General features: G+C 39.9%; 2 pseudogenes; both read right to left on the bottom strand.

Moving 5' to 3' along the window:
- Positions 1–217: 217 nt before the first annotated feature.
- LOC134505053 (U2 spliceosomal RNA) lies at positions 218–325 on the bottom strand (annotated as a pseudogene).
- A 6,139-nt stretch (positions 326–6,464) lies between these two features.
- LOC134505042 (U2 spliceosomal RNA) lies at positions 6,465–6,553 on the bottom strand (annotated as a pseudogene).
- Positions 6,554–10,216: the final 3,663 nt, after the last annotated feature.

Raw genomic sequence — 10,216 nt, 5'->3', positions numbered from 1 at the left:
TTCTCTTTAATCTTTTTCTATCTTTTTGTGTTTTATCCATATGTTGAAATTTTAATAAAGTTTCTTTTTTAAAAATAGGAAACGGGGCCCTTCACACACTCAGGACCCCAGGCCCGGGCACATAACCAGATCTTCAAGGCCTTCTGAAAGACCAACAGGGTCAGGGCCATCCTAACTTCAGGAGAGAGGATGTTCCAGATAGCAGGGGCAATGGCAGAGAAGGCACACTTCCTGGTTCTCGCCAGCTGACATTCCTTGATATCAGATATTAAACTGATAAGAACAGATACTACACTTGATCTTAGCCAAAAGGCCAAGCAGTGATTCATGATACCAGTTTTCCGATCACACTTTTAGGAGAGGTTAATCGTTTCTATTTTAATGCATTAGCATAAGTCTCCTTGAAAGCATTTTTACTGAAAGGCATTAGAGAAATATTACAAGGAATTTAAAAAATGTAGCATGTGCACAAACAACGCAGCCTTCTCAAGAATTCTACTAGGGACAACATACATATTTCCAGTATTATGTCACTGATGTGGATCCTGTTGCTGTCAGGCTCACCAGTAAAGACGCAGACGCTGGCGTGGGTGTTTTTACTGGGTAGCAGGCAGAGCCTGACAGTTGCACACTTTCACATGCATGCAGAGCAAATTTCTTCAGGGATGGGCCTTTTGCATTTACAGCTGTATAGAGGGGCTTCTCTATGGCTAGGAATCCTGATACCCCAAAGCCTTCTAATGAAAGATATGTGCAAGTGACAAGTGACCCTCAGATTTTCCAATAGTCACAACTGTATCAAAAGAAAAAAAAAATCCCCAAAGGGGAGATCAGTTATAGTGTGAATAGGAAGACTTAAATTTTCTTACTGTCATTGTTTAAAATAATTGCAATAGAAACGTAAATGAACTGAATGCCACAGAGCAGGACGAAAAGCAAGTTAAATGCCAGCATGGCTAAACAGCATGGAAGCCATAAAGGTGGAGGGACACTCTTTAAATATGTAAAAATCTTGCACCGTGAAGAAGGGAGTACAAACCCTGGCGAAACAAATGTCAATTAAATAGATGCTCAGCTCAGACAACTAAGGGGTGGAATGGATGGAGTGGGAAGTCTGACTTAATTCCAAACTTGTGGGCTTCCAGGAGGTATCTGGCTAGCCACTGTGGGAAACCGGATGCTGCCTTAGATTCAAGCTTTGGTCCAATCCCACAAGTTCATGTTCACAAACACTGATGTTTATGTGCAATCATCTGTAAACTCAAGTTAACCCCAACATATGTAGGACAGATGAGACTTTTTATCAGTGCCGGTCTAGCAAGCAAGCAAGCCTGGGAGAATTCTGACAAAGCCCAAGGTTCGTATGTTGGCTTACATGTTTCTTTTTTATAAGACAAACTTCCTAGCTTCTCACTGTTGGCCTAGAAATTAAAGCAGGATAGCGAAGCTCATCACAGCGAAGGAGAATCAACCTAGTGCCAAGATGAGCCTGGCAGACTTTCTTCTTCTGAATTTACAGCTTGCATTTTGGATGCTAGTAGACCAACAGTGGGGATGATGGGAAGCGTAATCTAGAAACATCTGGATGGCCCAGCGTCCTCATCCCTGCTTTAATCAGAGATATCAGAAACTGAACTTTGGATGTTTGCTTGGAAAGCATTTGACTGAAGGATCAACCCTTGTGGGCACGCTGGAGAAATCAGTTTGGGCAACGAGGCCACCTCTCGTTTACCAAAGATGTTACTGCTTTTAATTACTGCCTGAACCACTAACCTTGCTAGAGAAAGAGGAACAGCTATAAATAAACCCCCTCTGAAAAAGAGGAAGGTTTCAAACACCTGATGGAAGAGACATTAAGACAGGGTTGGGGGGAATGAAGGACAATCTGAAGCAGATGTGGGGGAGGACACTGTTCTAATGAATATCTAATCAGCATCTTAGGAGTGTGTGTTTCTTGGCAGAGGCATTGCAGAATAAATTGATAGGTAAGGAGGAAGGGGAAAAAGAATCTTACGTCTAAAGAGTGCAAGGTTATTTGTTCTAATTTTTCTGTATAGGTTTTTTTTTGAATATCGTCAGAGAGAGAGAGAAGGAGAGAGAGAACAAATAGTGTGGGAGAGGGGAGAAAAAGATTTCGATTGTGGTCCCACACTTCTTAAACTCTGTTCTTAACTGATGGTAAGATCTGTAGAAGAGGGAAATATTCTTCCCAGAATGGTTGTGGGTTCTCCATCTCTGGAGGTTGTTAGAAAAATAAAAGGATAATTTAATGGTTTTCCTGACCACTGCAGAGGGTTGGACTGGATCATCTTTCTAGCCCCTCTTTCCAATTCTACTATTTGCACAGAGGTATTTCTACAGGATTAATTTGAGCAGCCTTGGATTGAACGGACTGACATTGGCTTCCAAATTTATTCTGAGCTAGTTTTAGTTTTTAAAGTCTGTAGAGCTTAGGACAAGAATGACCAGACTTCAGGCTGATGTTATCTACTTTACTTTTTATTAGAATTGCAAGATCTCCCAACTGTAGCCAGGGGAATAAGTATGAATTCTGAATTTAAGAAGGCTAAGCCTTGAAACTGGTTTTGAATTACAGAACATCAATCCTCCATTCTTTTTACAAAAATCAATCAATTAAATTTTAAAATACTGGTAACCCCATATTATTTTTTTAAAAAAATTTCAGCATTATAATTTGGGGTTCATGTTTTGATTGCTATAGCTATTAGAAGTCAGAATTACTTACCAATCTATCGCAAAACATCCAGAGGTCTACCAGTAAATTCAAAATCAACCTTTCTGCTTAGGGATGCTCACAGGTTAAGTTTAATCTGCATTTTTAAGACCACAAGCCAGATTTCCAGTTTCTAGACTAATACAAGAATTGAAACACAATTATCATTAAATTTTTGCATGCTTTATGATAATCTCAGCTAAAAAAATGCATACAAAAAAGAATATTTCAGTTTAAAATGCATACAGTGAGGGTAAAATACATTCAAATGCATGTTTAGTGGGGAGGAAAGGTTAATGTTTCATTTTTAAAAAATTGTGATGCTGAGAAATGGACAAAAGAGATCCATGAAGGGGTCCAGATGAAACTGACGCAAGCTGAAAATAGATTTGTCTCTTCTCCCAATGTGTGTGTGTGCCTTAAAGTCAGTTTTTGACTCCTGGGGACTGTCTAGACAAGTCCCTGCAGCTTTCTTGGCAAGGTTTTTCAGAAGGGGTTTGCCATTGCCTCCTTCCTAAGGCTGAGAGAGAGGGACTGGCCCAAGGTCACCCAGCCGGCTTTGTGCCTAAGGTGGGACTAGAACTCACAGTCTCCCGGTTTAACCACTACACTACTGGCTCTCTCTCTCAATGTGCCTGAACACATTATAGTCTTCTGTTGAGTGCCTGCTTGGTGATGATGTCCTAGTTTTGGAGAAGAGGATGACCAGCAGCAGGGTGGATGGACTCAGTTACCGTGGTAATGGGTGCATCGTTGCGGGACCTGAAAGAACAGGTTAGGGATAGATCATCATGGAGAAGATCTATCTGTGTGGTGGCTAGGAGTCAAAAATGACCTGATGGCCCATAATCAATCAATCAATCAATCAATCAATTTCTAGTGAGAGATCCACCTACAAGACTCAGACCTTTTCCTTTTTGGTTTTAATTCTACAGCTGCAGATCTTTTCTAATTTGATGTCCCCAAAGATATGGTTCAAAGAAGGTTGGGGCTCATCTCAAGGTTCATCTACAACCACGAGAAGGTACCCTGAGAAAGGAAACTAATCATCACCATCTTTGTCAACCAGGCCTTGAATTCCCAAAGCAAGAAACATGCCTATAGGAGACAACTCATTAACAAAACCAAATCTAGGGGAGTCAAAAGATTGTCTCACCTTCTCCCTTCGCCTTCAAGCATCAAAGTTAAAAGGGAGGAACTAAATGGGCATTCGGCTATCAGTGGATTTGGCAAGAGTAGGAGTTGCGGCTGTTGCTGCTGCTGCTAGCACAGGTTTTACAGACAAAGCCAGGAGATTCTCTGCTTCAATTTACAGACTGTAGGAAAGATGATGTCATCTTAATGTGAACAAGGTTAAAATCCCCAAAGACACATTACTGTGACAATAGGATGAGATCATGCCATATATTTATCTTTCCAGGGATGGGCAGGGAAGGAAAGGAGGAATTAAACTCATCTAAAATGCAAAACCTTGATTCAGGGGTAAAACTTGCCCTTAGTGCAACATTTCAAAGAACTAAAAATCTTTCCCTCCCTCCCTTCCTTCCTTTTCCAGGAGCTTAAGGCACTTTTTTTTTCTTTTGAGCGAGAAAAAGAGACAGACATAATTAGCAAATCATAGCAGGGTGAAACCAAAGTGAAACAAATTGGCTTCTACAAACTATGTTTCTCCAGCAAGTTTTGATTATTTATTTCTTCCATTTTTAATCCCACTTTTCAGCCAAACTCGCCCCCCTGGAATTACAATGTATCAAAACACAGTAAAAGCTGCAATTTAAAAGGAAGTTTGGTGGGGGAGCCTAGTCCATATGTTTTCTGAGGGCTGAGGCAAACAGAAACAGAGGCTTTTGTGAAAAAAGAAGTTCTTTTCCCCTTACCGCTTTTTAAGAATCTTTTTTGGAAGCTGAGCAGTCCCATATGAGTCCCATAAAACATCTGGCAAATCCAGAGCCCTTTATGAATCTGGTGGCCTTCTAGCAAATTTCCAACAATGAAGTCACCTCAAATAAGTCCTTCTAAGGAAACAGAGAACATAGTTCAGATATTCTTTGTATGTGAATATTGGTCAAATTATTCACCAGATGTTACATTGGTTTAATTGTAGTATCAAAGGTACAATCCAATGGAGCCAAGGATGGGGTTCTAGGGGGCCAAAGGATCTTGCTGAACTTGTTTTCTGCACTGAAAGAAGGAATTGTATTCTCAGAAAATTGTTCTCAAGTACCATGAAAAGATAACCAGTTCCTCTGCCATCAGGATCTCTCCTTCAAAGGTGGAGTTCATTGGCCACTGCTTCTCCCTTCATGGATTTGGAAGGACTGCTCTCCAAAATGACTGGATTGCATTTTTCATACATATATCAAAATGGCAGCTTATGGATTTGCAAAAGCAATTTGTGCAAAAGGCTAGGGCTAGACTGCTGCTGATTACAGAAAAAAGGATGACATTCCAACTAATCAGGCCCAAGGTCTTTGGGGGCAGTTTCAATCTTAGCACAGATACTTGAATCAAATATATAGCTGAGTTGTACTCATTTCATTCCAAAGGGGTAGTGTGGATTTCTGCAGTTCCAAAGCTGGCTCCAAACATTTTTTTTACATGGATCAATATCTGAAATATACATGGTAACGTTTTCACAAAATCTTAAAAATATCCCTCAGTGACTGTGTTTGCCTGTTACTTTAAGCTGGGAATCCTGTTTTAATAAATCACCATTCTGAGAGTTTTTTCTTCTTTTCCTTTTAAACCTCCCCCACTTTTTTTTTTCTTTTGAATGAACACATACCATTCTATGTTTTATTTTGCTATTTCTTTATTGTAGTTGGTTGGATCTTAACTGTCATAATCTCAACAAACCCTAGGGCTTCAGCGAGTATTATACTCAATATAAATTAGCATAGCTTTACATTCTCATAGTGTTTCATAAATCCTAGTACTTCTTTTGTCCTTTTATAGTTATCTATTTCAGTTATCTAAAGCATTCAAACTATTGATTGTAAAATTGATTGTAATTCTATAGGTCTCTCCCCAGTTTTAATCCTTGTACTTTGTAATTTCATGTTAATAGTTTTATTTTTACCTTATTTTAGTCTATCAATATGATTTTTTATTTTGCTTCTGTTTTAGAGTATCTGTTATTAGTTTCATGCTAGTCTGCGACCGAAATAAAATAAATATGAACAAACAATAAACCACAATGGGAACAAGAAACTTGCTCGTAAATACATCTTGTTTTCTCAACATTGCTATTCTCATCATGCAAAGAGGTAAATAAATGAGGAAGAAATAGTGAGATATCTTGGATGACTTTAGAAGGGAACTAGTCAAATTCATGGAGGATACAATTATCTATGAATACCAGTTTGGATGATAATATTTAGCTCCAGGATCAGAAACAGCCCTCAGTTGCTAGGAGACACATGTAAGAAAGGCCTTGTAGATTTTCTAGAGACATTTGGTCAGCCACTGTGGGAACACGCTGCTGATCCAGCATGGCTCTTTTATAATATACAAACCTGGGATATACTTAAATGTGGCTAAACACTTAGGAGGGTAAACCAGCTTTAATCCATTTGGCTTCTTGTTTCTAAATCCTGGTTTGGTTGCATTTCAATCATAAGCCTGTGTTCAGGCATCACCAAGATACTTCTTGGTTTATTTACCTGTTAAAGGGCAAAATGGAACAGCAGTGATGGAATTGTGTGTGTGGATACAACTGATTGCTCATCTCAAAGTTTGTTGTGTCAGAATTCTCGGCCTCAAGGGGCCACACTAAAATAGCTACTACACTTGATCTTAGCCAAAAGGCCGAGAAGTGATATTTTATATCTTATAATGGCTGATGCCCAACTTTCTGATATGGTCGTTTGACTAATCAATAAAGTTACTACCATTACTACCACTAAAATAGCCATTGTTTTGGAATGGATTTAGATCATGCTGGCTGGGGAATTCTGGGAGTTGAAGTTCATACGTTTTAAAGTTGCCAAGTTTAAAAAATGCTGATTTAGATGACGTTCACAAAATGATATTGCCCAAACTGTCTGGGGGGGAAAGGACAGTAACAGGTGCTAGAACTGAGGTGTTATAACTTTCTCAAATAAGAGTTTCTCTATGGACTCCTCCACTTTCACTTGGATTGTAGTCAATACTCCATGTTTCTCTGAAGGACTATCAAAAGTTTGTCTTCTGGTTTCTTAATGGCTTACATTTAAGGGTGTTTTCTGTTTTGTTTTTAACAAGCCAGCCAAGTGCCTTTGAAGATGGGTAGTTTATGTCAGCCGCCCATAGGCTAAAGGCTGAATGCTTTCAAAAAGAACGTAACAATACTTCATTCCAAACACAGGCTCCAAATTACATACAAAATAAAGCCAAATATCGAGCAATTTCTCCAGGAACAGTTGCTAAATCAGTTTACCCAACATCGCTCGATGCATGCATGACTTCCATTATTGCCGATTATTATTAGAAATGGCAGAAATAGTTGGGACCAGGGAGAATCTTCTGCAAGTTCATACCTTAAAAATTAGAAAGACGTGCCTGAGTCACATTGATTGCTACAGATGAAAAGAGCAGCACTGTGCTGTTCTGTTCCTTCTGTCACATGCCAGTTAAATAAAATTAATTATTTATATACCCCTGTAATTGGCAAGGCAGTTAACTATATAACATCCCAAACAGAGGACCATTAAATCATCCATGTAAGAAACATTCATAATAGTCCAAATGATAAAACCAGGCAACATCACCTTGACCATCCCCAGATGTTCTCCAGAAAACCTCCATTTTAATTAATTTCAATTTATCAGACAGATTGATTATAGCTGCACCTAGAGACCAAGTCGTAGACCAAACCTATCATTTTGGATTGCCACCCCAAACCAACTTGAAGCCAAGGTCAGGCTGGCAGAACTGGTGTAACACATTCATGGTAGTGAATATTCAGCCCCAACTGAGTGGCCTTCAAAGGAAACCTCACATACAGCCCATTGCAATAGTCCAGACGGGGATCAACATACTGACTGGATTCACGTATCATGCTAGAGCTAGAGCTTGTTTCAACCATGGCTTCTTGAATGAACCACTCCTGGTTGGGTTTGCGCCATAAGCTGCCACAGATCATGACTGACCACAATGGCTGGGCTTATGCAACTGAGTCAAAACTGCAAATGACATCATGATCTGGTTCAGTGTGTGAGCTCAGTGCTCTCCCACATTGATATTTATTCAATCCTGAGATGCAAGGGATGTCCACACTTTCAGAGGAGGCTGGAAGGATGGCCTTGCAAGGATCAAGCTCTGCTCCTGAACTAAATTGCCTTCCCTCTGGTGGTTCCCTTCAGATGTCTTGGATTACCACACCATCATCCCCAAGCCAATGCAGCCTAATGACCCTGCTGACGTGGCATGACAGAAGCCCAATCCACCACACCTTAGAGAGAACCAGACCAAGGAAGGTTGCCCTAAAGTTATACTATTACTATGAATAGTAATCCTATAATAATATTGCCAGACATCTGGCAAAAAGATTGCTATGAAGAATGTAGTTTTAAAGTCCTTGGGGTGGGGGATGGGAACAACTGCATCGTGTAACCAAGACTTAGCTTTCACACACCTCCTGCATTCATCGCTATATTCTCCGATAGTGGGTTTGTTTTTCACCCACACAGAGGAGCCACTTGAGTGGAACTCGCATGAGGACTAATTTCACTCTGGAGAAGAATTCCTCCTTATGCAGGAATCCTGCCAAGCGCTTCCTCACCAGGAAATGCCAGCAAGCAATTACCTTGGGACTGATTAGAGCAAATCCAGATGTCAAGATTATTTCCTGCAACCATGTTGTCTTCACGTGAAAATCTTTAAAAAGGAGGGGGGTGGGAAAGCACTTTTCCCACAAGGTTGGATAGGCAATTAAAGTATTGGACTCTGTCCCTCCCTTCATTAAAAATCCTTATTTTATTTCCATAAGCAGGAGAAGCTGCAGACAGCAATTTAGCAAGCAATGGCGAGACAGATGACATCATGTTTGGCTGAGACCCAGAGCCTGGGGTATCTTCCTTCCTTTCAGTTCTACAAACATTTTCTTAATCCACCCCAAAAGGCAAGAAAAGCACACTACTCTGAAAGAATGGGCAAATATCAGAAAGGTCATTTGAGAGAGTAAAAGTGGGAACAATCTGGAAGGGGGGTTCAGGGTTCCAGCCCCCAGGTTTTTTTAGAACTTCAAGATCCCAATCCATTTCCAAGTACAAATGGCTTCTATATATATACAGGTAATCCTTAAGACCATTTGTTTCGTGACCATTCAAAGTTACAACGGCGCTGAAAAAAGTGACTTACAACTGTCCTCACATTTACAACCATTGCAGCATCCCTGTGGTCACATGATAAAAATTCAGGCACTTGGCAACCGGCTCACACTTACAATGTCTGCAGTGTTCCAGGATCACATGATTGCCATTTGCAACCTTCCCAGGTGGCTTCCAACAAGCAAAGTCAATGGGGGAAGCCAGATTTGCTTAATGACCATGGTGATTCACCTAACGAAGGTTGTAAAATCAGGCGTGATTCACTTAACTGCCTTGCTTAGCAAGATAAGTTCCAGTCCCAATCGTGGTCATAAGTCGAGAACTACCTGTAATACATCACGCAGCAAGGCAAATACCAACACAGTATGGGTTTTAAGGGGGTTTGGTCTAGTGGTTAAGGCAATGGGCTAGAAACCGTGAGACTGTGAGTTCTAGTCCTGCCTTAGGCATGAAAGCTGGCTGGGTGCCCTTGGGCCAGTCACTCTCTCTCAGCCCTAGGAAGGAGGCAATGGCAAACATTTCTGCAGTCTTGCCAAGAAAACTGCAGGGACTAGTCCAGGCAGTTGCCAAGGATAGGACACGGTTGAACAGCAAAAACGAAACAAAACAAAACGTTTATAAATACTGCAAACCGGCAGGAGTATAAAGAAGGGGGAGTTAGAAATCAAATACTTATCTACATTTCCAAGCAGCCTCTTTTGTTTCTTTCCTTCATTTTTTCCTTTTCCTTTCCTTTTGTTCTTTTTAATATTTATAAAAACATTGAATAACAATACAGCAGAGACGTTAGTATTATGTTGAAGATAGAAACCTGTATTACATTATATTACAAAATAATTTCATGCATTTTGCAATTGCCTACCAAGGCCACAATTAGCTTTAACTGTACAATTCAAGCAACTTGATGTTCATTAACATCTCTGAAAATATAGTTAACATTGATACAACTTTTGTTTCTGTTATCTTTTGAAGTTTAAGTTATCTAAAATTTATATTGTATAAATTAGTTGTACCCAGCTAATATCTTATTCTATAATGTATTATTTGCATTTCATAGTACAATAAATAATTAACTTGGAAAAATAAAAGATCCCAATCCATTTCCTAAGCGCTGGGTAGGCAGAAGTCTTTTTTACTCTTTTAGGACTGGATGGACATTTCCTGTCACAATCAA

This window comes from Candoia aspera, chromosome 13, assembly GCF_035149785.1.
Source record: "Candoia aspera isolate rCanAsp1 chromosome 13, rCanAsp1.hap2, whole genome shotgun sequence".
In the NCBI taxonomy this organism is placed as follows: domain Eukaryota; kingdom Metazoa; phylum Chordata; class Lepidosauria; order Squamata; family Boidae; genus Candoia; species Candoia aspera.
The sequence above is the reverse complement of the archived record's forward strand: the minus strand, read 5'-3'. Positions and strand labels throughout refer to the sequence as shown.